This window comes from Apodemus sylvaticus, chromosome 9 (genome assembly GCF_947179515.1).
Source record: "Apodemus sylvaticus chromosome 9, mApoSyl1.1, whole genome shotgun sequence".
In the NCBI taxonomy this organism is placed as follows: domain Eukaryota; kingdom Metazoa; phylum Chordata; class Mammalia; order Rodentia; family Muridae; genus Apodemus; species Apodemus sylvaticus.
The window spans coordinates 65,218,212-65,246,125 of NC_067480.1; the positions used below are offsets into that span (position 1 = coordinate 65,218,212).

The 27,914-nt window shown below is 45.5% G+C and overlaps 1 protein-coding gene across 3 annotated transcripts in view; it reads right to left on the reverse strand.

Moving 5' to 3' along the window:
* The window catches only part of Myo1b (myosin IB), a 164,097-nt gene extending 140,825 nt beyond the window's left edge, over positions 1–23,272 (reverse strand). For 2 of the 3 annotated variants that reach the window (XM_052192681.1, XM_052192680.1), the window contains exon 1: positions 23,066–23,271. The gene's annotated coding sequence lies outside the window, so the exon portion shown is untranslated. Of the gene's footprint in view, positions 1–23,065 lie in introns of all 3 variants that reach the window. The other variant, XM_052192679.1, reaches the window with a different exon arrangement.
* Positions 23,273–27,914: the final 4,642 nt, after the last annotated feature.

A 27,914-nucleotide genomic window follows, 5' to 3' on the forward strand; every position in this document is an offset into this window, starting at 1 on the left:
TAAGGCCTTCTGCTAAGACTACTGAATTGCTTCTCAGAGGGCTTTCATTAGAGTTCTAGGCTAGGGACCAGGCAGTGAAGACCAAATAGCGATGAACAAGGGCTGAGAGTAAACAGATAACTACAAATGTAAGTCCATCTCCTAACAGCCCTGTGTGAGAGTACGACTGTGACATTATGGTTCTCTCAGGGTTAGCACCCCAGAAGGTGTCTCCACAAAACCAGGAATGGACAGAATCACCACTGACCAAGGTCAAGGTTGGCTTCCACCTGAGCATGCAAACCGGCTTCATTGACAGGAGCCACCTAGGAGCCAACGTCCACTCGCTCGGTCCCAGGCAGGCCGTGGGGACTGGAAAACAGCATCTAGACCGTGAAGTTCATAAAGACACGGAGCCTTGGGAGATGGGGAGGCTGTTTCCAGCTGTGGAAAGCAAATGCGATTAACATATCATCTAGACTAATTAGAAGGATTCTTGAGGTGCCGGAAGAGTGAAGGTTTTAGATTTACTACCCACCACATCTCCTAATGGAAGAGAATGACAGACAGTGAATCAGGCAGCACATCCCCGGCAAAACCTCCCTCCCAACAGAAAAACACTGGCTCCTAGAGGGTTGCTCCTCTGTGACAGTCAGGAATGACAAGCCATGCTAAGGAGCATTTGCTATATTTATGCACACACCCTTTGATCTCAGTCCTAAATTGCCAAGCTCTTCATAGCAACCCAGAGGTAGGACGTCTGTCTTACTGTACATTACCCAAGTCATGCAGAAATAGTTTACCTGGCATATGACCTATAGATACTGTAATGCAATGTCATCTACAAAGGTCATGCTGCGAAACAGTAAAATGATATTACTGAAAGAAACTGTGAAAAAAAATTAGTACTTTAGTGAGCTTACAATTTTGTGTTGGGTCGTATTCATAGCTACCCTGGGCCACAGCTGGCCCACAGGCTGAGGGTTAGATGTACCCGGTACAAGGAAGGACCCCAGATCCACACTGGTATAGTCTGTATAGCCATCTCAAGCTTGGCAATCATAGACTCAGACTGGAATCCAAGGGAATTCACCTCTGGAATTCCAATTTCTGATTCCCAGGCTCAGGATGAGAGTGAGGTGTACACAGACCGGCAGAGAACGGATGCAACAGAAACAGCTGTCTTCTTTTGACCTTAAGAGCACACATGCTCTTCCACCTGGCTTTCCCCAAGAATGTCCAGTTACTAATATAGTCACCTCATCTGCAAAAGACCTCCACTCTCCTGGAGTCCCACCTTTAATCTTGGTTAGTCTCTCTGCAACAAATAGGATCTAGAATAACCTAGAGATGAACCTCTGTACATGTCAGAGCGGGAGTTTCTGGTTTGGTTTTATCAGATGGAAAAACACACCCTATAGGTGTTTGGCACCATTTGCGAGTTGGGGTTTAGGACTTAGCTGAGCCCCAGCACCCCTTACTCTTTGCTTCCTGACTGTGGGTACAGTGTGTCCACCTCCCTCACCGTGTGTCATGACTTCTCTGTGACAGATTGCACATTTCAACTGTGAGCCAACATAGATGCTTCCATTTTTAAGCAGCCCTTGCGACTTTGTGACATTAGCAATGTACCTAACACACATTCCCCAGGAGAAAGCACGGATGGCACCATGTCCCTTCTGTCACTCCCCAGAATCGGGTCCACTAGGTCGCGTCAGGAACATCAGGAAGGGACATCTCATCAAGGCTCACCAAAAAGCCACATCCTGCCCTCCCTCCTTTGTTTCCCCACCTCCCACAGAAGCATCCCTTGCCTTCCACAAGCCCAGGAGATGCAGAACACTAGTGTTAAGGGGGAACCTGTAATCATGCTACACAACTCACATGGAGCAACGTTACAAGAATCAATGAGCTAATGTCTGAAGGGCTACGCTCCCTGCGGGACAAGGTAGCCAAACACCATAAACCGCTGTTCTATCCAGAAACACAAACTCAGCTGTACAAGGGAATGTGCTAATTATAACCCTCAGACTTCTCAATCCATTACCTCAAGGCGGATAAAAAAGATTCCAAGGAGTCAAATGTTTAGATTGGCGAACACGGGAACCCCAGCGTGAGTGTAAAACTGCTCAGATATAACTGGCAAGCTGACAGCTCTCATTGGCCCCGTCGGATCCACAGGTGCCAAGAGCACCAAATACTTATTAAACTGAGTACAGCCATCGGGAAAACCAACTGCCCTTCCAAAAGAATCCACTTACTAAACTCGTTTAGTTCCACAGGATAAAAATCCCACCAAAGTCCTCTCCCTCCACTTACACCACGTATCCATTCAAAGTCTGGACCACCGAATGCCAGAACAGTGGTCTACCACTAAGCTACATCCTTAAGACAGTTGCCCCATTACAACTTTGTCAGACCATTCAAACCCAGAAGAACCAAGCTCCTCACCCAGTTCAGTGTGCCCATGACAGCTCAGGCACAATGCTACTTATCCAAACCTCAGTTTCTCCACAAAAGTCCATAACACAGTCTGTACAAGTTTGCTCCTATACCCTCCTGTCCCGGTTTCCATGATTGCTGACATGATTAATTCTAGAAAGGCTGATTTCCTTCATTTGGTGGAATTCTAAAGAATGTCCTAAAAAAACAAAAAGTCAGCAAATGCCAGTCCACAAAAATCTCAATGCCATTTTCTCAGAAGCAAAGGAAAGCAGCTGTCTGTTTTGGTCTCATCATGAAAAACATGTATTAAAAGTCTAACTACAGACACCACAGAAAGATATGCATAAAATAAACAGGATGGTCCAGCATGCGACTCCCCAGGCAACTCGGATTCTTGTGTTTGCAGCTATCCACACAATCATCAGTTACCTTTAAAAGAATCCACTGGTTATGAAAGAACTTAGTTATGAGAGCAAAATTATAAATTAGTAAGTCTACCTATTAGCAAAAGTACATTCTTTGAAACTGCTGCTTCAGTAATGGCTCTGTAGTTGTGGCTAAGAAAAGTTCTTAGAAAAGAAATTCAGAAACTCCCTGAGCAGTTAGCTACTAAAATAAAGTCTAATAAACTATGTAAACAAAGGGAGAGATATTTATACATTTACATTAGGATCTCATGAATGTTTATTAGTTGAGAAGCGATCAAACAAAAATAGCTAAGATGTTCCCCCCAAAGACCCCGATAATATAAATTCAGAAGGCAAAGCTACTCTGTAATTTGAAAAGAATTTGTAAAAATTGCTAACTTGCTACAGCGTGTTGCTTCACATAAAGTTGATTAATATCAACAACCACATTAGAATTCGGAAGCATTTTCTGTATCAATTTCTGGGTCACTTTTCCTTTTAATGTTAGAAGTAACAGTGTATTTAAGAATCAAAGCTAACACCATTCTTACTGACTGCACTCTGCACTATTTATGAAGAACTGAGAGACAACAAATCAGTCTTTAAAGCACGCCATAATAATTTTTTAAATGATGCAAAATCTGTTTCCTACAGCCTATGTTTACAAGTCCACTTACAAATGTGAACTAAATGTAAATGACAGTTCCACTTAAACTTCCAACCAACTCGAGGCAAACTCGAACAGGACTTCCCCCTGAATGTCTTCATTCACACGCAAAAGGGCCACATGTACACTCTTCTCACTGAACAAAGCACCTGTTACTTTATACAAAAAATCCAACGTCATCAGCTTGCCCCTGCAAAGAGCCATCCAACCAGTGTCCCCAGGGGGCATAAAACAAACTGCACCATCAAACATAGATGGGGGGAAAAGGTCACTTCCTCTATGGATACTTGGTCAAAAGCATTTTCAAAATACATGAGATTGTGAACTAGGAAATTAAAAGGCTAAAACCCTAAATTTACAGTTCTACCCTCTACATGTTTCATAATACGTGGTTAGAGAGATGTTGAGAAAAACCAGAGTCATTTTGAACTGAAGTAAGTATGAGGTCCCCCAGGTAGACACTAAGCCGCTTACCAACTTTTCTCCTCCATTGTTTTTTCCACAGATTTCACCAGCACTTTAGCATTCTCGGTTCATACAAAAGGGAGAGAAACACTCCTTGCAACAGCAAGAACGCACTAAGTACAACAAATAGTTTGCACACAGATAAGAAGAGAAAAGTAGGCCAACACCAGGCTGGCAGAGGTGGCCAGAGCGTCCACCTGGGGCCAACCTGTGTGATGAGCTACAGTGGACTGTCATCTGCTGTGGAGCACCGCTGACTGTCTACTGTGGAGCACCACTGCTGAGCAGCACCTGCCCCTCTCAGAGCACAACAGAAGAGCGATCAGGTATCCACCGCTTCCCAGGCATTTGCAATCAAGCTGGGACAATTGTAATCAACAGTGTGCACACCACACAACCTCTTCACCTCACGGTGAGGAATAAGGGGACTAGATTTACATTTGCAATTAGCAGTAGAACAGTTGGCAGGCAGATCAGAGAAAGACAGCTTAGGACAAAACTGTATGACAAAAGATGGCATGGATGTGAACACAAAGAAAGACCCTTTAAAGCGCTAAGCATAAAAGATGATTAACAAAGAGCCACTACACAAAATGGCAACAGGGGACAGCTATGTACAGCCCTAGTGAGCAATGCAGCAGAAAATCAAGGGATCCTGAGGCTAGGCTGGGAGTCTACCTAAAGAACTTATACCTGTCAGAATGCTGGGAGCAGAAGAGAGCTGAGAGGACTATGACAGAGCCTCATCTACTGTGCCCACACTACAGTGTAACCAATGACAATCATCACCATGGTCTCAGTCTGAGGAAATGCTACATACAGGGGATGGAGAGTCGCCTAAGCACCTCTGAACAGATGCAGAAGCTGGGTTAGTCATCCTTCTGTTACTGTAACAAAATGCCTGAGGTAATCAACTTAAAAGAAGAAAAGATTTATTTGGGCTGGTAGTGTAAGAGGATTTGGTCCACGTTCACTTAGCCCTCGGGCTTTAGGATTAGAGTAGTGCTTCATGGTAGACGTTCATGTTCACCTCAAGGCAGCCAAAAAACTCCCAAGAGTGCCTCAGGCTGGCAAACAAGTGGTTAACACATGGGCTTTGGGAAAACATTTCGGATTTAAACAACAGCCTAGATGGCAAAAAGAATGTTTAACTCGTCATCTGGGTTAGTTGTGACAAATACTAACTAACAGAGCAAGGGCTGCTTGGTGTAGCTGTTTGGATTACACACTACATAAAAGCAGGCAAGTCAAGAGGGAAACAGGCTCTAACTAAGGCGGCAAAAAGGCAAAGCGCAATCTAGCAGCAGGGACTCCAGCTGGGGCTCCAACCTAGCAGCTTGGGAATAAGAACTGGAGTGAGTCAAACGAGATGAGATAGAAAATGCACAGAAGAAATTAGACAATTAGAATCTGGGAAACTTACCAGTGAGAGGGAGCAAGCTTGGCCAAACCAGAAGGCCTTACTCTCTCCCTCCTTGGTCTACTTCCTGAGCTCCCCTCCCCAACTCCCACCCCTCCACCCCCTACCTCCACCCCCCTCCCAGACAGTGTCTCCTGTGGCTCCACTTGGCCTGTAGACCTCAACCTCCCAAGAACTGGGATTATAGGTTGTGCCACCATGCCTGGACAATTAAAGAATAGAGTGTCAGCATGCTATCCAGCTAAAAGTAGAAGTGGCCTTTCAAAACTATATCCGGATGTATCTGCTCAGTTCCAAATGTATAGTCACAAGTGCTCAAGTCACCAAGGCACAAAAATAACATTTCAAATCCATAGCAGAGCACAGAGTCAGGAGCATGAGATCACATGTCATGCCATAGCTGTGCTCCAAGATTCAAAGAATCAACACATACACTGCTATTGAAAAATAAATTTGAGTTTCAAACTTCAAAATTTTTAAAATCGCCAGCAGAGATAAACATTGCCCTCAAAGAGAATTTCACTCTAGCAAAGATTATAAAGGACTTCGGAAAAATGTGGACATCCCTGTTCTAAGCAGCCAAATAGTAGATCCATTTATGACTGCTCCACACTTACAGATCTGCTACTCAATGTCTTGAAAATAGCATGATCCTTAGCTCTATAGAAGAGCATGTGCCTACCCTGTGTAAGGGCCCCAGGTTCAATTCCTTATCCTGGGAGGTACAGGGAGGGAAGGACTCAATTCAGATGACATAAGGACGAGTGAGTTTTTAAAAAGCTAAGACCTTTCCTGTAGAAATAACATTAATGCACTTCAATAAACTACCGGGTGAAGAAAACCACCTACACCCATTGTTACAGTTCGAATATGGTGTACTCCACTAAAAATTCATTCAAAAGTTTTCATTGTCCAATATATCGATGTTGAGAAGTGGTGGGCTGTTGGAAGATGATGAGGTGATTAAAAGGGATCGATGTGCTTCTCCAAAGACCGGCTCAGTCCTGTAAAGGGTGGGTTACTACGCAGCGGGACCACTCATCCAGTTCTTCCCCCATGTGGGCCCAAATGCCTTCCGTCTTCTACCATAAAGTCAGCAATGCTGATGTGTGCCCTTGGATCTCCAGGGTGAGCTGACAAAGAACTTTTAAATAAATTACCTAGCCTCAGGTATTGTGTTACAGTACTGAGAAACAGTCTAAGACACATACATCAGAGATCCCACATTTCTAGGTGAACACATATACATTAAAACTCCAAACAAATAAATGTTTATGGTCTACACTTAAATCAACCCTGTTTCCTTTGTTAATATGCAATGTCTGTGTGTCCTGGTCAGCATCAAACAGGATCTTAATATCTACATAGCTTTAATCCTCTATGCCATGTATGTGAATGTGTGTATTTATGTGTGTCTATGTGCATGTGTCTGTATGTGTGTCTGTATATGTGTCTGTATGTGTGCCTGTATTCATGTGTCTATGTGTCTGAATGTGTATGTCTGTGTACATGTGTCTGTGTGTGTCTGCATGTGTGTGTATGTGTTTGAATGTGTGTGTGTCTGTGTATGTGTCTGATGTATGTGTGTCTGTGTGTGTCTATATGTGTGTCTCTGTGTGTCTGTATGTGTTACACACAAGGTAGACTGTTAGAAACCCACACCTACAGTTTCTAACAGTCTACCTTGTACAGGTACTGAAGTTCCTAGAAACTTACCTCTGTCTCTCTGCACAAACCTTAAAACTATCTCAAAGGGACCTTCAAGTGTATCTGTATATGTATGTTTGTGTGTCTATGTGTATCTGTGTGTATTGCACATATATGTGTATACATACACATATACACACACATATACAGAGAGAAAGTGAGAGAGAGAGAGAGAGGAGAGAGAATGTATGTCAGTTATAACACACTCACTGAAATAATTCTGCCCCCAGACTCTATTGGGATTGCAACCCACTCAGTCTAATTTTAACTAAAGTAGGCTCCTGAAAAGAAAAGGAACTCAAAACCAAACTCAAACTCTGAAGGAAAAAAATTAATTTGTGAAACATAAGGCAAGCTCAAGTGTACATTTTCCTGGACCTTGACCTAAAGTGATATTCCCATTGTGCTACTCCTTTAAACCACAAACTGAGGGACTCGGTAAGAAAAGCCAAAAGCTCAAGGTCCCATGATCGCTCCATGCTACTACCATTAAATACAACTTACCACAGTTCAACTGATGTAAATTTTGTGACTGGGATACTGAGCATTTTGCCACAAGAGGTGGAGTTGTGACTTAAGAAGAGTAGGAGACAAGACAGCTGAAGTTGAATTCATGAAAAGGGTCAAGGTGCAAAGCTACAGAACCAGAAAAGAGTCAAGCAAGAACAGAGCTACCAGAGAGATCCAGAGAGATCCAGAGAGATCCAGAGAGATCCAGATGGCCAGCGGGGTGGAGATCCAGGTAAGGGGAGAGGCAGGTGGGCCCTGGGTTCACAGTCCATGCAAGCTGACCACCATTCCTACCAGCCCTACTTGTCTTAGTAGCCCCTCCTCAAGGTTCACATGATGAAGCCCTCAGTGCCAGTACCACAAAATGTGATGGTCTTTGGAGAGAGGATCTTTGAAGGTAAAGGAAAAGACTAGAATAGACATTTGCAAAAGGCACAAGACATTGGAGAGATGTCTCAGCAGCTAAGAGCACTGCCTGTTCTTCTAGAAGACCTGGGTTTGATTCCCAGCACATAGAGAGTGGCTCACAACCATTTGAAACTCCCGTCCAGAGGATCCAAAGCCCTCTTCTGGCACCAGGCCCACAGATGGTACACAGACATGCAAACAAACATCCATACACATAGAATAAAATGTTGTGTTGAGAAAGTAGAGGTGACAGATAAGACAGAACAAGGGATGACCTAATGGAAACAAGGCAGTCACCTGTAAGCTACCCAAAAGGCGTTAGAAGAGATCTTTGGGAAGCCTACTGACATTTTGGTCTTCAACTTCTAGCCTCCAGATTATGAGGGAATGGGTCTATTTAAGCTGCTCTGTGACATTTGGTTATAGAATCCTTAGCAAAATGATACAACATCCTACAGTCCCTTCTAGCAACTGTCTGTCTCTTCACCCATGCCTACGGTTTCTAACAGTCTACCTAGGACAGGCACTGACATTCCTAGAAACTTGTCTCTGTCTCTCTGCACAAGCCTTAAAACTATCTCAGTTTGTCACTGTGTCTCTGTGACCCACCCCACCCCCGTGTCACCAAGCCTCTGTGGCCCACTTGTCTTAGAAGCTCCTCCTTCCTCTACTCACAAAGCAGTGCTCTCCAGAGCCCTGTCCTCCACCTCCTCTTCCCATTCGAGCTCTAGTCAGGTATCCAAGGCTTAATCCTAAATACATCTACAGCTTGAAGCATACCTAGACACCATGATACCTTTTCCTGGATCCCAGGCCCTGACTACTGCACAAGCTCCAGCCTGGCAATTCAACAGTGTGTTAAAACTTCCTCACTAGCCGGGTGGTGGTGGCGCATGGCTATAATCCCAGCACTCTGGGAGGCAGAGGCAGGTGGATTTCTGAGTTCAAAGCCAACCTGGTCTACAGAGTGAGTTTCAGGATAGCCAGGGCTATACAGAGAAACCCTGTCTCGGAAAAAAAACCAAATCCAAAAAACAAAAAAACAAACAAACAAAAAAACACTTCCTCACTGCCTGAATAAACTAAGCAAACCAAGGTGAACCCCTCCCGCAGCCCTGTCTGTGCTAACATCACACAGTGTTTCACTATGTTCCTTCCAACTCCCCCTGCCCCTCCTATCCATCTGCACCACCCAACCAATGATGGCAATCTTCATGAAAACCTTTGTAGTCCCCTCAGTCTTGGTCTCTATTGGTAGAAGAATCTCCAAAATCTGAGAGAAGTTATCATTACCAAAATGTCACCCACGGTATTATTTACTTACTTACTTATTTATTATAGTATGGAATAGAGTTTATCTAGGGCATGAGGAAGGGAGTTGAGGAGGGAGTAGAGACAGAGGAAGGCAGAGAGAGAAAGGGAGGGAGGGAAAGAGATGGAGGTGGGGGGAGGAAGAGGGGGAGGAGGAAGAGGAGGAGGAGGAAGAGGAGGAGGAGGAAAAGGAGAAGGGAAGGCCAGCCATAAAGACTTGGAGATATAGGGGAGAAGGGAATAGGGAAAGAGAGAACTAGAGAGAGAAGAAAGTAGCCCATGGTATCATTTATGACAGCAAACCAACATAATCCGAAAATAAAGGACTGTGCCAAAGGAACTATAGCACCCAATGGAATACTATGCTGCCATGAAATGTATTTGAATAACTGTCCAGCATTCCCACCACAAAGAAATGATTGGTGTTTGAGGTAAAAGACACGGTCATTACATATAATACACAGTGTTACATGTATTAAAGCATCTCACTGTATGAACATGCTCAGGTAAGTGACAACTCAATATAACATTTTAAAACTAGGCAGCAACACAGAAAATGTCTTCTATGTTTACAATTATATTTCTAAATATAAACATACAAGGTTAGAAAGTTTTATTTAGAAATGACTATAGTTTTCATTTTAAGGGAGTATGATTTAGAAAAAACAAATTCAAGATCAGGTTCAATGAGGACTCTGAACCCCTGGTCCTCACTCTACCTCCTAAGTGCTGGGCATATAGTCGTGATAAACCACCACACCTACATTTATGTAGAGATGGAAATAAAACATAGGGTCTCCTGATGGTAGATAAATACTCTAGCACTCTATTAATCCCAAATCATCCCTACCCACCTCTCATCTACCTTCATGTTCTTTCTCTCTCAAAAAGCAAAATCAAACCAGAAAATAAAAAACAAAACAAACTTTAAAGAGAAAAAAAAAATCAGAAAAAAAAAAGCCACTTGAAAGAAAGTTGGTCAATTAGTCATTTTTGTGTTAGCCAACTACTCATGGCCTGACTGGGAGTGTGGAGATAACTGGTTTCCCTTTCCCAGTAGGTACCAATTGTAAATGGTGGCTTGGTTGGGGGGAGTGAGGGAGGGTTGGTTAGGGGCGGGGCTTTGTATTCATATCCCTTTCTCTGGGCCCAGATTTTGTCTGGCTTGTGTGTGCTGTCACAATCTTTGATAAGTATCTTTTAAAAAAAAAAAAAAAAAAACTCTACGTTCCAAACTCTATGTGAAATGTTCTTTAAAACTATTCTCTAATATAAAATATCCAAAAGCATTCTAATAATCCGATATTCTGTGAATGGTTTGGGGACAAGTTGGAAGTTTACTAGAGTAGTCCTAAGTCCCTAAATCCCTTCAACCATTCCATTTCCCTGCTACATCTGCTACACTCTCAGTACAAATTCTCACAAAAAATTAATTTGCCCTACACCCAACTATTCTTTTAAGTAGTCAGTGCAAGACATTCAAAACTGATTCTCTCTAGAAACCCAACTCTACCCAACTGTACATAAAAACAATGTACAAATACAAAGCTGAAGCACCAACCAAGGCTGCTGACAGCTCCAGAAAGAGAAAAACAAAAACAAAAAAACCTAGCCAGACACAAGCCGGGGCTAAAAACAGTGGTTAAGGGGGAACAGATCCCACAGGAAGCAAAGGTGAACCAGGGAACCACTGGCCACAGACTGTGCAACAGGAACCTAGTGAGGAGCTACACTCCAGGGCCATCGGATACCAAACAGGTCACCCGAGGGGCCGCAGAACTGTACAACTTGCCTCCAACACCCTCCCTACGCCTGGGTTTTGTTTTCTAATTGCCAAGACAGACCCAGCGTTAAGGGCAAATCCACTGGGTTGCTGCTGGGTTTCTTCAATTCAGGCCTCAGCCTTGCCATGCCCGGCTTGAACTCAATGCTACAGAATCAAATCAGCTCCATGTGGCTCTGTAACACCCACCAAGCATCATACTTCTGTTTATTTAAATGCCTACCTCAAGTAAGCCACTCTGCCCTGACGCCAGGCATCGCAACTGCTCCCCAGGTACCCTGCAGCCCAGTGGGATTACTCTCAAACTACTTAACTATCAATTCCTGCAGATAAACTTCTCAGGAAAGACCATTTCTCCGTGCACAATTACAGAGAGGGAGAAAGAAACACAAGGAAGGCTGGGAGGCTTGGTAGAGTCTCCACGAGAGAAATTAAAAGCAATGCGGTTTTGAGGAAACTTATCAGATTGGCATGGTTTCCTTGTGAAAATGCGTTGGGTAATTTTCCAGAATTCTAGTGTACTAGTATGGAAAAGTCCAAATTTTCTGATACATACACAATGGTGGCAATGCAGACAAACCCCAAGGAAATAGGCAAAGAGAAAAAGGCATGCCCTGCATGCCCTTGACCACCCCTTTCAGAATTCAACCCCGCAAGGATGGCTCTGCGAGTTTTTGGAACCTTGGCTCGGATCATAACTTCTCTTGCTGACTCTAGGTGTGCCTAGATAAAAGGCCACTTGATTTAGGATGTGAGAAGTCTTTTACCAGGTAGTAAGAAATCAAGTGTGCACACCAGACCCGCATGACAGCAAACAAAAGGGATTAAAAGGAGCAGCATCCAAGGGAAGACGGAACAGCAGGGAGCAAGGGAGCTGGGGGTGACTGGGAGTCCTTCAGGAAACACAGAGAGAAAATAACACCAGAAGCAGCTCTCAAAGAGGGGCTCCCAATGCACACATCCCATCTGCTAACATTGGGGGGCTTCTGTTGAGGCTGTTTGAACGCAGTTTAACACACCATCACATGTCTGCAAGTCTTCAATATACCAGGAAAGCTCTCTACCAGTGAAGCTGCCAGTTCCAGGCTGTCAATCAATCCTTTTGCTCTCCTTCCCCATGCAGCATCTGAGCAAGGGCTGGCTTGGCCTCTCCTTTTGTTCAGTAGTTATATTATCAGTGGTCAGGGGAAAACCAGTAAGAGGGGTAACAATACAAGCATTGTTGTTCTACTGTCCTAACATTTCTTCCTGTGCCATTTTTCTTCTTACATACCTGTCAAAGTCTCTGTTAGTCATAAATTATACACATGGCTTGGATTAGAACAGATCTGAATATCCCAGAGAGGAGGAGTGGCCTTGGGAATCCATTCTCAAAAAGACTAAATAGGAACTAACAGAGTTCTTGCTTTGGGCTGGCACCAAATGTGCACACCCATATTCCTCACACAATCCCTACTACAGCCACAGAAAGTCTGTTATTAGTCACATTTTTCAGGTAAGGAAACAGGTAGACACAGACTCAATAGCAAAGCACAGACAAGGCTAGCAACACTCAACACAAAAGCTAACATCCAAAGCCAATGCTTATCTGAGCCCTGCACCAGCACACCACACTGTGTCTCACTTATGCTGACTAAAGCTCAGATGGAGTTGCCCCAAGTGCAAAGCCTTGACCAAACAGCTGCACTGCCAGGTGAACAGGGTGCAAGGACCTCAGGGGAATACAGATCATTCTGCCCCCTCTACCCGCCCTGCTCTTGGGAGCAGACCTGACCTCTAAGCAAAGACAGCTACTTCCCTGGATGCCCCACAGAAGCAGTCAGTGGAAAGGTAGCACCAGTAGATGTTCAACTCATGATGGACCTTAGTCCCCCAAACCCATCAGAAGTTTAAATACCCTGAGCTGAAACTGCATTTACCCTACCCTGCCTCGGAAACCTCACAACACAGCAATGCAGGACCCTGCAGACTACTGCAGGTTTGAGTTCTCTAGCCTGCTGCCCATGTTTGCTGAGGGGAGCTGTGTCTCCCATCCTCCTGCCCTGCATCTGGACAGAGCAACAAGATATATATTGTTAGCCTGAGAAAAATCAAACTCCAAAGTACAGTTCCCACTGAAGGCATACTGCTCTCACACCATCACAAATTCAAACAAGCCGGGCGGGGGAGGGGGGGGTGGTGGTGCACGCCTTTAATCCCAGCACTTGGGAGGCAGAAGCAGGCGGATTTCTGAGTTCGAGGCCAGCCTGGTCTACAGAGTGAGTTCCAGGACAGCCAGGGCTACACAGAGAAACCCTGTCTGGAAAAAAAAAAAGATGAGAAAGACTTTCACACATAAAGTACATATTAAATTTCACTGGAAGGTTGTAAAAAAACCTAAATAAACAGAGAGGTTTATCAGGTTTGTAGCCATAAGTCATGAAACTATAAAGCTGTCCATTCTCCAAGAGTTTCTATTGAGATGCGTGCAATTCCAGTAAATAAAACTGAGGGTGGAGCGAGGTGGGCATGGGGAGCTCATTGGGAAACACGAACACGAACACACACACAAACACGCAGCCGTGTGTAGCACACCAACTGACACAAGTATAGAGAATTCTGGGAATCCAGGAACTGCCTACGATGGTGCTTCGTGTTATTTTTACCATATGATTGCTTCAAATATGTTGTCTTCTGGTAAATTCAACCTGGAGGGAGCACTGTAAACTCAAAAGAACAAGAACACTGTGAATCTGGGAACAAAAGTGGTGAAGAAGATGGGGAGAGAACTGGAGACTCTTAAATGTGCTTGGTGGATGGGGCACTTCCAAGAAACAAGCAGCTTCATTTTGTTTTATTTTGTTATAGAAAAGGCAAGCTGGGTGTGGTAGCTGGGTGTGGTTACACAAACCTTTAATCTCAAAGGCAGGTAGCAGATAGATCTTTGTGAGTTCAAGGCTAGCCAGGGCTACAGAGAAAGTGTGTGTGGGGGGGGGGGGGGGAGGTGTCTGTGTGTCTGTGTGTCTGTCTAAGAAAGGAAGGGCATTATGAAGTTAAAAGGGTGAAGCACGTGCAATTCATTCAGGACATATTCTCAGAGAGCCATGGATTTGAAAACATCCAATGAAGTGACAGCAGCAGTTACGCAGACGCAGATTCCTCGAGAGGGTACCAGAGGCATCAGAGGGCACGTGTACAGCACAGCTCCTTCTCAGAACTTCGATGCACACTTCCACAAAGGCCAGGAGGTCATCCCGCAAGGAAACTAACTTCAAAGGAAGCAATTCAAAAGAAGCAGTAGCAACATTGGCCAAGGAACCGTTTTTATGTAATTTATGAGCGTCACTTTTCCTAGTCTGCTGCTCTTTTTGTGGAACAAGCTATTTTGGGCAAATGCTTTTAAAAGTCTAAACCAGAATAGAGTCTTCAGGGTTCGAATGGAGAGTGCGAGCTGAATTCAGCAATGACCTCGGAGGATAACGGGTCGAAGAAAACGGAGAAGTAGGTGACAAGGATGCTTTTTAGTAAAAACAGCCAAGCCAAGCACAGATTCAGATGGGTCTGGGGGACAGTGAGCCGAGCCTTTCCTTTCCTCGGGAAGGAAGAGCAGCACTATGTGCCTGGCCCTGTCTCGAGTACGACCAACATCCTTTCAATTGCATCTTTGCAAAACTTGGGGATTCAAAATCAAAATATCAATTTCACAAGTTCTCTCTTTAAGGAAGTAAGAAGCATATGGCTTATAAGATAAAAATAAACAAGCCAAGATTAACCTCACAGGGCCTGAAAGGTTTTTAAGAAACTGCCCTAAAAAGAATACGCAAGACCCCCTTGGACTCTTATAAAGCCTGGCATGGAAAGTCACACTGCACTTCCTTCCCCAAATGTCACAGAACTTAAAAGGAGGAAGCCCTGCGTCCCAGCACTCAGGAGGTTCTCATGCTTCTGTGAATACTTCTCCGCACCCGAGACTTCAGGCAAATGAGAACTTTTTCCTATGGCTCACCATGTCACGTGCTCACTCCTAAGTATGGTTCCTCTCCTTCAAATGTAACTGGATTACATGAGGACTGAAAAATACAGCAAACTGGCGCAAACCCAATGTTATGAAAATGAAGCTATTCCTCAAGGCAGCTGGGCTCTGGCTCTAAAATGAATGAACATTGGCGATTCTTTGGAGGCACTTTCAAGGGGGAAAAAATGGTCTGCTAGGACGTAAGCATGTTTCCTATCTGAACACGGCAAATAACCGCAGAGAAGGCTAGCACATAATTTAAAGGGGGTGGGGGGAGAAGGGGAAAGGTTACACTCTGGGAACTGTGAGTGGGGCGATAGGAACTTCACAATCACTTCTCTGGGGTGTGCACATGTGTGTGCTCATGCTCGTGTGTGTATGTGTGTGTGTGTGTGTGTGTGTGGTTGTTTTTAGGTCTCAGTGCTTGAAAAGTCTTCATAAAACCACGGAAAGAACATAAGTCCATGACACATGAACATAAGACCAATAACTAATAATTTCTTCCATTTTCTTTCAATTTAGATTTCTAAAAGTTATCTAAGATACTAAAATCTAAAGTGGGAAATGGTGGCACATGATTTTAATCCCAGCACTCCAGAGGCAAAGGCAGGCAGATCTCTGATTTTAAGGCCAGCCTGGTCTACAGAGTTCCAGGACAGCCAGGGCTACACAGAGATCCTGTCTCAAAAAAACAAACAAACAACAAAACAAAACAAAACACAAAAGAATGCTGAATTCTTAGGCTGGGTAAGCCCAGGACTCAAGACTTTGTCAAAAGAATCTCAAGATCAAGACCTGCCTGAACTAAACTGTGGGTGAAATCTTGTCTCATTTAAGACTCAAGCCAGGGGCTACAGAGGTGATTTTGGCTTGCTGCCCCCTTCATCCCCTGCCCTTACCCTACCCCACCCCAGTGCTACAGATTAAACTCAGCAAGGGCTCTATCTATACCACAGCCCCAAATATTTGTATTAATATATTCATGAGAAAGTTGTGTGGTAGTTACATACATGCATCCAGCATGAAGGACAAAATATAATTGCCTAAATTTCTCTTTTGAAAAGGTTTAAAAACTTAAAAAAACAAACAAACAAACAAAAACCCTAAGTTTTATTTTCATGTTAATGGCAAATTTTCATCATTTCCAAACTCTCAAGGCACGTAACACCCCTGGAAATCCCAGCTTGGTGTCCTCTTAGGCTTGTCTGTGCTAGAAGGAAGAAACAGACGCGTGACGTGTCTGTCAGTTGCAGTGCTACTGCATATCCAGTAAGCTAAGGAAGAATGCCAAGTTATCTTCTCTGTGGACTCCCATTTCTAAAACTGCCTGTCTTGGAAGACTAGAAATTCTACTAACCCCCTTCTCCCTGAGTCTCTCAGGCCAACCTCTGCAGGGGTACGCACCCACACCATTCCACACCATATTACCCTGTACTCACTATGACTATAGCATACTGCTCCCACCTACACTGATGACCAGAGGTCAGCTGAGCTCCCAGGAAACTCCTAGATAGTGCCCAACTCCCACAGAAAGAGATGTGGGGCTGCGGGCTTTGGGGAACTCACAAGAAAGATCTTCTGCCAGAGCCTGGCTCCTCAGAACCAAGTCTTGTGGGGATAAGACTCAGGCCTGGGGAGCTAAGCACAAGATTCAGAAAAGTCGGATAAAATGAGAGAAAGCAAACCATTTTCCCAGCTAGAAGCAGCCAGGGTACACACAAGAGGCCTGACTCTACATGACCAAATAAACAAGCGAGGAAGGAGGAGTCTCTCTCCAAAGTGGATGCTCCCTCAAAATCCTCAAAACTCAGTCCTTGAAAGTGGTCCAAGGCCAGGGAGATAGTTCAGCTGGCACTAGGACCTAAGTTTGATCTCTGGAACCCATGTAAAGGTGAAAGAAAAGAAAACTATGGCACATAATGTACTCATGCATACATTAACAATAGCATAAATCATGTGCTCACTGAGAACATCATGAAAGGCCCAGGGCACAACCTGAACCAGGAAGATAATGGTTAGCATCAACTTGACAGAATCTACAATTACCAAGGAGACTGGCCCCTGGGTATGTCTGTGGCGATGACTTTGATTGTGCTGCGGTACTTTGATTGTGACTGCAGCACAGGACTGTGGGTCACTCTCTAGCCGGGATCCTGGATGATAGACTTTGGAAATGTGAGATCACCACCACCACACCACCACCACCAGCAGCAGCAGCAGCAGCAGCAGGCATTCACTGCCCTCTGTCCTTTGACTGTGGAAGAAATATATCTAACTGCCTGGAGCTCCTGTGGCCCCAATATCCCAGCTAAGCCTGACAATACCTTGAAGTGTGAGCCAAAATGAACAATTTCTTCTTTAAGTTCCTTTGTCAAGGTATTTTAATATAGCAACAGGAACAGAGACGATGACAGAAATATCCCTCCTTAATGGACATTTCTGGTTCAGCACAGCCTTTAAAACACAAATACACCTGAGGTAGTAGTGAACTGGCAGTCCCAGTGAACTCAGGACCAAAGGATGCTGGAGCTAAAACCTGGCAAATATCCATGTGTGCTTGCTCCTTCTCACACAAACTCCAGGGCCTCAGGGTCCTGAGCCTGAATCATCTAGATGGAAACAAAGCCAAAGATGGAACGGGCACCTGTGCCGCACTGCCTTACTCCCTTCCCATTTGTTTATTTCCAGCTTCCGTCAGGGCAGCATGTATTGCCTTGGCCTTGATCGACACAGCTGTCACAGCCATTTTCTTCCCCTCAATAGCATCCACTCTCTAGGCAAATCCATCTGCCCTGCTACACTGTCCTGGGAGACACAATGGATTTCATTTATTGCTTTTGAAAGGTGTCAAATACAGGGTCTCACTCACATCAACTAGGTGCTTAACAGAATACAAACTGATGAAGAAGGTACCCCAAACTGTCATGGGTGAGCAAATCTTTAAGAATTCTGCTGAGCACCTCTCTCCCCATCCCCCAAGCATCGCTTCAGTCGTGGTCTGTAGGAAGGGCCTCACACGTGTTGCCTGTTTTGGAGAATCAATGATGTGAAAAGACCAAAGTCGCTGCTAAGCCATTGACTCTGGAGACCCGGATAATATCCTGGGCTGGAATATTTAGACAAGTAAAGACACAATTTACAGTCCCTAAATTCTTATCATTGGAAATAATATGTATGCATGCATACATACATATTATAGATAGATAGATAGATAGATAGATAGATAGATAGATAGATAGATAGATAGATAGACAGATATATATATATAGTGTGTGTCTATATATGTGTGTGTGTGTATATATATATATACACCTCTGTTCCCCTTTTATACTGATGTCTAAGTAGTTCATGTCCCAGCAGGGAAGGTCTAAGCACACAAATCCTGTGGAATGTGTGTGTTCCCACAGAGCTCAGTGATGTGATGACCTCATAGGCTCCAGCGAAGGAAGACCCTTGACACTTCCCTACGGAAGAATGTCTTCTGCAAAGGGCTCCTGCCAGCACGGGAGCCTGTGCTGGGAAAATCCTAGGCCCACAGCTGCCTGTGTTTCCAACTCTGACGCCCCACTTCCTCTCTGCATCACATTCCCCCTGGGTCTCAGCCGAGGAGGAGCAAAGTGCAGTGTTCTCAGAGGCCTTAAGAGAAAAAGAGCCAAAATGGAAGTCAAGAAATACAAAATACTATATAGAGTCAACGTCTATTTTACCAGTTTGAAATTTTTTTAAAAGAACTTAATTTTAATTTCTGGCTCCTAAATAAAGTTGTTTCACTGAAGCTTATATGAACTGGGTGGGGTGGCATATGCCTATAATCCCACTGTTCAAGGGATGTAAGGATGGCAAATTCCAGGCCAGCCTCGGAAAATACCAATAAAGGGAGCTAGAGATGCAGCTCCCTTGGGAGAGTGCTTGCCCAGCACACAGGAAGCACTGAGTTCGGTATCCAACACCTCTGAAAACTGAGTGAAGCGGGAAAACAGATGTTCAGGGTCATCCTCAGCTACATAGAAAGTTCTGGGCTAGCCTGGCCGACATTAGACCCTGATGTTTTGTTTTGTTTTTTTTTTTTAAGTATGCTTACAAACTTTTCAAATATTGCCATTTTAAAGTAGTGGCGCCACTTATCTGGCTTTCCAAAACTATTCTGCAGTGGCTTTAAGAAGGATCAACTATAATGCCCATGAAAGTGATTTTGGAATCTGCAGAAAGCTAATCAAGCAAATAGGCAAATTATGGTTATTCATAAGATTTTTGCTTATTTGTTTGTTTGCTTGTTGTTTGAGACACAGTCTCTCTCCATAGCCCTGGAAATCAGTAGTCCAGACTGGTCTCAAACTCACTGCCTGCCTCTGCCTCCAGATAACTGGGATTAATGACAAACGGCACCATACCCAGCAAGTATACAGTGTTTAGTTAGAATATTGACTTTAGAATTGAGCACTCAGACTTCATTTGTCCCTTACTGGATATTGTACAACTATAGCACAGAGGCAAAGTACTAGGCAAGGAGCACTGGCTCACATCTGTAATCTCAGCACGTCCGAGGCTAAAGCAGGAGGATTGCCTTGAGTTAACAGCCAGCCCAAGATATATAGTGATTTCTAAGACAGTCTGGGTCACAAAGACCTGTCTCAAAACTAAAACCAAAAAAAAAAAAAAAAAAAAAAAAATTACCTGGGCATGGTGGGCTGTGCCTATAAAGCTAGCTAGCCCTGGGGGAGGAAGAAGAGGCAGAATGATCAATAGTCAAGAGCAATCTCAGGCTACACAGTGAATTCTAGGCCAGCCTGGGCTGAGCCCCTTTCTTTGGCCAAGTTGTTTTATTAAAGATTAATATAGTGATGACGCCTATAAAATTCTATACATAATAAGCCTACTAAATGGTAACTATAATTAGTGTTGGCCTATTTAATTAAAATGTAAATGTCTAGCTATTGAAAATAGTGGATCAGGCTGGAGAGATGGCTTAGCGGTTAAGAGCACCGACTGCTCTTCCAGAGGTCCTGAGTTCAATCCCCAGCAACCACATGGTGGCTCACAACCATCTGTAATGGGACGGTCTAGTGCCCTCTTTTGGTGTGTCTGGAGAGAACAATGGTGGTGTATTCGCATGTATAAAATAAATAAATAAATCTTTAAAAAGAAAGAAAGGAAGGAAGGAAAGAAAAGAAGGAAGGAAGACAAAGACAAAGACAGAAAGAAAGAAAGGAAATAGTGGATCAGAGGGAGACAACCCTCACCCAAAGCAGATCAAGTGGTACAAGCATGAATATACAATAGATGCCAAGGACGTTACAGTTCTCTTCTTAGACAAATGTCCATCTCACTTGAAGCCCACACCCTTCCCCAGTGCAGTCAGTCCATCCCTGTTGCTTTGCATAGCTCTGTCGGGAAAGTCAGTCTTAAACACCAGACTTGACAAAGTGATGACTCATCCCAGAAGGGGTGCAGCGAGTTGCCAGGTTCACCACACAATCCTGCATCCACTGGGACAGCCAGAGGCCAGAAACCAGCTATTTAAGGAGTCTCCCATTCAGGATTCCTGCAGCAGCAGCAATGCCCTCGCGCTTTACATTTTTGTTGAATGTATGGACCAAAGAGCACTTGGGAGGACTCCAACTGAACTCACTTAACAAAACAACTCACATAAATGAAAAGTCCACAACAGTGGGCTAACGATAAAAAAAAGTATCCACGGCCAGGCAGTGTGTCCGTCGTAATGGCAAACAACTTGACACTTGGACACCGTCCCGCTGCAACCTCACATCATGATGGCTTTTGAGGGCATGTTCCACTCCACTACAGCCTGGCTAGGAAGCGTGACCGCATCCCCTCGGCGGCAGGCAGACAAGCCCTCGGCAGGAGCTTGCGCAGCTCTTTCCCATTACCACTTAGTGGGCACAAAACATTTTTTCCCCCAGAGTAAGCTCCCAATTCTCCTTCTAAGGTTAAAAAGCTTTCAGCTTTGGTTCCTCTTGACAGCAAATGACCAAAGTGACGGGTTTCATCGTGGCCACTCAGCTCGTCCAAAAGGAAGCACTGGGCCCAGCCAGAAGGCTGTAAGTTGTCACCACAGTAATTCTAAGCTGCCCTGGCCTTTGGGTCTCTTCCATCAGAGTCCCACAGGCATAACTACCAACCTGGCAATGTCAGCCTCCTCCTCAGGTTTGCTTGGAAGACCTAGTTCGGAAACACCCGTGGCTTGATCCCCAAGGCTTGCTCCCACTCCCAATCAGAATGTCCCTCTGGAACTCTTGATTCCAGTCTAGGACTGGGTCGCTTTAACAAACAGCTGCCACACTACACTCAACTTCACTCCTAAAACCAGCGAGAAACATTCACTGTCGTCAGTGAGTCAGGCAGTGTTCTCTCTTACTCCAGTAAGCCCACAGGAAAGCCCAGAACACTCGAAGCCACGGTTCCAGTATCAAAACCCAAACGCGCAATGAGCGTCCGGTGGGGAGTTTTTTCTTCTGGGACCAATGAAAAAGAATTCTCAACTCAGCCAGGCAGTGGTGGGGCACGCCTTTAATCCCAGCACTTGGGAGGCAGAGGCAGGTGGATTTCTGAGTTCGAGGCCAGCCTGGTCTACAGAGTGAGTTCCAGGACAGCCAGGGCTACACAGAGAAACCCTGTCTCACAAAAACAAAACAAAACAACAACAACAAAATCCTAAACTCAGTGTTACATCATCTCATTCATTTATTTAGCAATCCGATTTCCTGGTGCTTCCCAGGCCTCAAGCGTTCTTGGAAAAGTATCCTAACTGTACTGTATGATAATGGGGAAAACTATTTTGTCAAAAATGACTCTATGCACACGTAGCCGGGTGTGGTAGAATACACCTTTAGTCCCAGCGCTTGGAGGGCAAAAGCAGGCACAATCTCTTGAGTTTCAGGTCAGCCAGGGAATAAACCATGTCTCAAAAAGTTTTTTGGTTTTAGGTTTGTTTTTGTTTTTGTTTGGTTTTTTTTGTCAGCCTATCCGAACCACAGTAAAATCCACAGATACACATGTACACATATATCCTGATTCATTGTGAAAAATATTTCAAAACAAAAAGCCAAAACAAAACAAAAGAATCCCTCTTCATCCGTTATAAATAACAAGATCTGCTTTCAGCAAACTCCCATAGCCAGAGCCTAGAACTTCAAGGAAGAACAGAACTTGCTGCACCAATTAGTGTTAGGCCTTAGTATGAACAAAGCACCGCAGATAAACTCCACAGGCCTTTAGACAGAAGGCTGTGTTTGTAATTAACTCCAACGCACTCTCATCACCCCCTCCCCAGCGCTCCACCCAGCCCAGCGCCCTCCAGGGCTCCCGTTCCCAATCTGGTTTCCATTCGAGCCCCGCCCCCTTCCCCTTGCCTCTCTGGGACTGTGAATCAATCCCATCCCGGGCAGGAAACGGGACCCGGGACAGCCCCCTCCGCTGTGGCGGAACAAAGGAGCGGAGCGCAGCTGCACTCGCAGGGCGATCCATCGGGTCCCGCCGCCCCTCCGGGTGCGCCGCGGCCGGGGCACACCGCACCTGAACCCCACTCCCCAGGACGCCCCATTGTTCCACCTCCGCTTCTCCTTCCCACAGGAAGCCATAAGCTTGTCCTTCCTCAGAACCTGGAGCCAGGAAACTCCAGTGGGCCAGAGGGATGGAGGTGGAGGGGGGGTGCGAGTGGGCTCGCGGGAAGCAGGGTTCCCCAGTGCCCATAGATACGAAGCCAATATCTCAAAGTGAGAGAACTTAGTTTGTAAGCCCCCCTCCCCCTCCTGCCGCCCCCGAAGCCACACGGGGCCGCGATCACCCTCGACGACCTCGAGCGCGCGTGGGTTCACGGTGGAGTGTCGCCGCGCCCTACAGGAGCGCCCCGGGAGCTGATGACCCGGGATTGCGGGCTGCGGCTGAGCCTGGGGCCGCGCGCACAAAGGCACAGGCGGGAAGGGAGCCGGCACGGAGGAGCGCAGCGTACCTCGCCCGGCAACCGCTCAGCCACTCCGCCTCCGCGTGCTGCTTTCTGGCCGCCGCCTGGGGAACGCGGGTCCGATCCGATGCGGGGCTCTTGCCACAGTTCCTGCCGGGGATCCCGCGCCGCTCAGCCGACCGTGCGTCCCGTGCACCCACACCGCGTCCGCCGGCTGGGCTCCGAGTGCGCTGGCTTGAGGCGCGGCGGCGGCGCAGCCACTCCCCTCTCCCGGCGGGGGCGGCGACCTCACCGCCCGGACGCGCCCCTCGCTCCCCGGCCGCCGTTCACCCAGGCACAGGCCGCACAGCGCCCCCCGGTGAGCACCCGGCGGGCGGGGACACCCAGGGAAGCGCTCTGGCCCTTCACCTTGACCACTGCATGATCCGCGAACTGCAGACCAGAGATGCAGAGTGGGACAGCTGCAAGAGCCTGGGCGCGAACCCCAGCAAAGAGAACATTCCTTCTCCACATTGCCTCCTCTCCTAGGTCAAAGTTTGGGTGCCCCAAAATATCATAAAATAACAATTTGACGAAAGAGAAAATGGCCTGCCACGCAAGACTTTTATTGTCTCTGTCACTGACAAACATATTGAATATAGCATTAGGTACTGAGCAATGGCTGACAGTCGCTTGGCTAAAGACTCAAGACTTCCAGCTTCTCACTCCAGCTGTACTCACCACACTGGGATTCAGGACAAGCCAGTGACCCTGGGTCTGGCTTGTTCCTGGAAGAGGTAAGGGTGCTCATCAAACTTACTCATGGGGTGAGGTGAGGATTACATGACTGGGGTGTTAAAAGCACGGCAGACACAGTAATTATTACTCACGAATCGAACGCCTTTATCCTATAATGAAATAAATTGCCATAAATGGGGCCAGGTTTAAGTGCACTGACCTATATCTGGATCCTGTCACTGAAAGGAGGTGAACCAAAGATTTCAAACCTTATATAGTCACTCTGTCCCACCAGCACAAGAACCACAGGCCCTGGGATTTCTCAGAGGCCACCAACACCCACTCTCACACCCCCCACCCCACCCCACCCCACCCCTCCCGCCCCTCTACAAACGGATCTGCTTGGAAATCTAGCATCATTAATGTAACCAGCATCAGTTAGGTCTTCAGTCGGCATGATAATGGTTTTAAGCTAACATATTTTGAGTACTGGGTACAATTTTACATCATCTTCGCAAATCCCTGTGAGGTAAGTTACTTTTTTATTTTTGTTTTAGAGATCAGGATAAACAAAGTCTGAGAGCTCTTCCTTCCAGCTTATTATATACAGCTGTGGAGAACCTCTGTAAATTCTTTGAGGAGTGCCATTTGATTACCCTCCTCTTGAATATAGGCTGGACTGAATTCTAACAAAGAGGATACAGTTGGTGATATGAATAACCCCCGGGTCCCCACCCCCACCCCATCTCTCTCTGGGGGAGGGGTCTGCCTGTCCTGTCTCTGTCTCTTTCTTTTGGAGTCCAGCTTCCCTGCTGTGAGGGAGCTCACAGAAAGCCAGGTATGGTTTTCCAGGCTGAGAGTGGCAGGCAGCATCAGCCGCCCCAGCCATGTGGATGAGTAAGCCTTAAAGGTGACTTAGCCGCAGTCACCTTCTACTGTATGAAGTAAGACCTAGAGTGAAACCCCAGCTAAGTCAAGTCAGTCTAGCGGTGAGGTTGTTGATAACCTTACCATACTTGGCCTAGTGACAGCATGATTGTCTCCACCACAGTTTACCGAGTCAGCTACCATAGACCTTGATAACCTAGTACAGTGAAGACACACAGCTCTCAGCTTCCAGAGAAACCACACACACACCTCCTACATGGTAACATGTTTTAATATGTGCCAGATCTTTGGTTCCATCTGCTTATAGCGACTGGGCAGTGACAGGGACCTCTGAACCCCACTGGCCAATCTACCTTTTTAAAAATACCAATGGCAGGTTCATAAACTGTAAGCCAGTGGCTTGCAGAGTAGGGGAGGAAACTTTTGAGACAGGAGTCTGTGTATCACAGCCTGACTTCAAACTGACTGTCGCTTATGACAACTGAACACGTCTCCTTTGCCTGTATTCACCTTGTGAGTGTTTGGGAATGCTTGCAGACCCCTGGTTTCATGTGGTGCTGAAAATAAGTTCAGGGCTTCACAGGTACTCAGCAGGTACTCTGCCAACTCGGTGAGTTCCCAGACCAAGAACTTTTGATTGTCAGGTTTCAGTGAAGAATTTGGGACAAGGCACTACTCAGTGGGACTCTTCGGAGCACTAAGAGGAAATCTTAAGGATGCCTGCCCCAAGGAGGGATGGGAACCTAGCTAGGCTAGAATAGTTCTGCCTTTAGACCTCCCATAGCAGGGAAAACTGTGGCTTTCTTTCTTCCTGCTCTTTTGTTTGTTTGGTTGGTTGGTTGGTTTTTGGTTTTTTTGTTTGTTTGGTTGGTTGGTTGATTGTTTTTTTTTCCAGACAGGGTTTCTCTGTGTAGCCCTGGCTGTCCTGGAACTCACTCTGTAAACCAGGCTGGCCTCAAACTCAGAAATCCACCTGCCTCTGCCTCCCAAGTGCTGGGATTACAGGTGTGCGCCACCACTGCCCGGCTTTTTTTTTTTTTTTTTTCTTCCTGATTTTAAGTAGTTCTTTAAAAAAAAAAAAAAAAAAAAAAAAAAAAAAAAAAAACAGTACTAGGAACTGTTGGCTCCATCAAATAAATAACCAAGATACTACTAGAAAACCTTGCAAAGATCAGCCCCAGAGCATGTCACAATTATTTTTAAAAACACTATTAGCCTAGTTTTCATAAGCCTCAAGCTTTCTGAAGATAGGCTATAACATAAAGGTTCAAAATCACTTTACCTTCCTGACTGTACTTTTTAAAAGCCAATCAATCAGGAGATTTTAAGAATAGATTAAAGTTGTTCTAACAGTTGTCAAAAGTTGATAAATCCACCACTACAAAGGCTTTTTCTTTCTTTCTTTTTTTTTTTCAAACCTTCTCTTTGGTCTTTTTGGAGGAAATAGAGTGTATAAAGAAAGCCTATTAGTAAAAGTTCAAGGTGGAAAACATAAATTACCAAGTCCCAGGAGTAAAGCATTCTAAAGCCTGAGCTCCCCAGCAGACCTGCACACAGGCTCCCACAGCAGTGGAGTCTTGCCAAGCTGTGGCCAGCAGAGAAATCAAAGAGTTCCTGCAAAGGAGTGTTCGTTCCTGGAGAATTTCTTCTCTTTAAAAACAGTTTTAGGAGCCAGCAAGATGGTTCAGTGGGTAACGCACTCCAGCAGGTCTGCCCGCCTAAATTCAACTCCTGGAACCTGTCTGACTAAAGTGAAGCAGAGAAAGGACTCCACAAAGTTGCCCCCAACCTCCCCAAGTGACCCAGGGCACTCTAGTGCCTCCCCTCAACAATAACAGTAATGAATAAAGTTTTTTTTTTAAATAGCATACAATGTTTTTTGAGGAGTTCAGCATTGGCACAAAAGAACAGTGGCAGAACCACAAAGCCTGCTCCCGCCTTATTTTGGTATTAGCAAGCACAAGAGTGGGCTACGTGTCATAATTTTAGATTTCTTCAGTGTTCCCGGATGAACTGACTTTGCAATTTGAACCAGAAGACTCTCATTCTCTGCCTCTGCTGGTTAGTTTTTTTGTCAACTTGACACAAACTAGAGGCACTTGGGGGGAAAAAAAGTCTCCACTGGATTGGCCAATAGGTAAGACTGTGGGGCACTGCCTTGATTCATGACTCAGGTGAGAGGGTCCAGCTCACTGTGGGCAGGAAGGGTACTGCTTACTGGTTTATTCCCCATGGTTTATTCAGCCTGCTTTCTTATAGAACCCAGACCACCAGCCCAGGGATGGCAGCACCCACCATGGGCTGGGCCCTTCTGCAACATCACTCACTGATTAAGAAAACACCCTACAGCAGATCTTATGGAGGCATTGTTCTCAATGGGGGTTTCCTTCTTTCAGGTAACTCTAGTTTGTGTATCATGTTGACATAAGACTAGCCAAAACAATTTTCTCCTAAAAAAAAGAACCATGTTCCAGAGACTCTTCTGTCCTGGAGAACATTCCTGAGGCTTCACACGCATGCTGTCTCGTGCAGCCTTCACAAGAGAGGACTATCGTCGGGACACTAATTTAGAGATGGTGAGACCAAGGCAGGTCAAACTAACCCAGGTTGCTCAGAGAATCTAGAATCTGGTAGTCGCTCGGTTCCGTGAGGCTAGTTGTTTCAGCTGGTTTTCAGTATGAGGTGAAATCTGGAAGACGTAGGTTCCAACAGATGTGCTGTCAAGTAAATGCGAGCAAGCAAGAAGAGTGAATCTTCCCTCTTCCAATGTCCTTATTTGTAGGTCTGCAGAAGGTGCATCCCAGATTAAAGGATGCACCTTCCTTTAATATACCACCTTCCTTTTAGACACAGCCATGCCTGGATCTCAGACTTGCTTGTCCCAGGCTGACCTTGAACTCAGAGATCTCCTAGCCTCAGTCTCCTGGGATTAAGGGTGTGTACCACCTTGCCTGGGTCTAAACTTTTCATGGCTACTATGCCTCAAGGTCGGAAATTTGTATCTCCCAGGCTCCAGATCTGGATCCCAGGTGAGCCCTCCAATTCTGGATTGTAGTTCATTCCAGGTATTCAAGTTGACTATACCCAGAATGACAAGAATAGCCATTATACACAGCGACATCCAGAGCATGTGCTGGGTGTGGCGCCAGCCTCTGGCTTCGGAGTTCTGCCTCTTCCCTCTCCTCAGTGTGCTTCTTATCTGTGAGCCATTTTTCTCTTTTGTCTCCTAAATTATTATGTTGTTTTCATAGTCTTCCACATACCCAAAGCTCTAACTTAGCAGTTCTAAAAT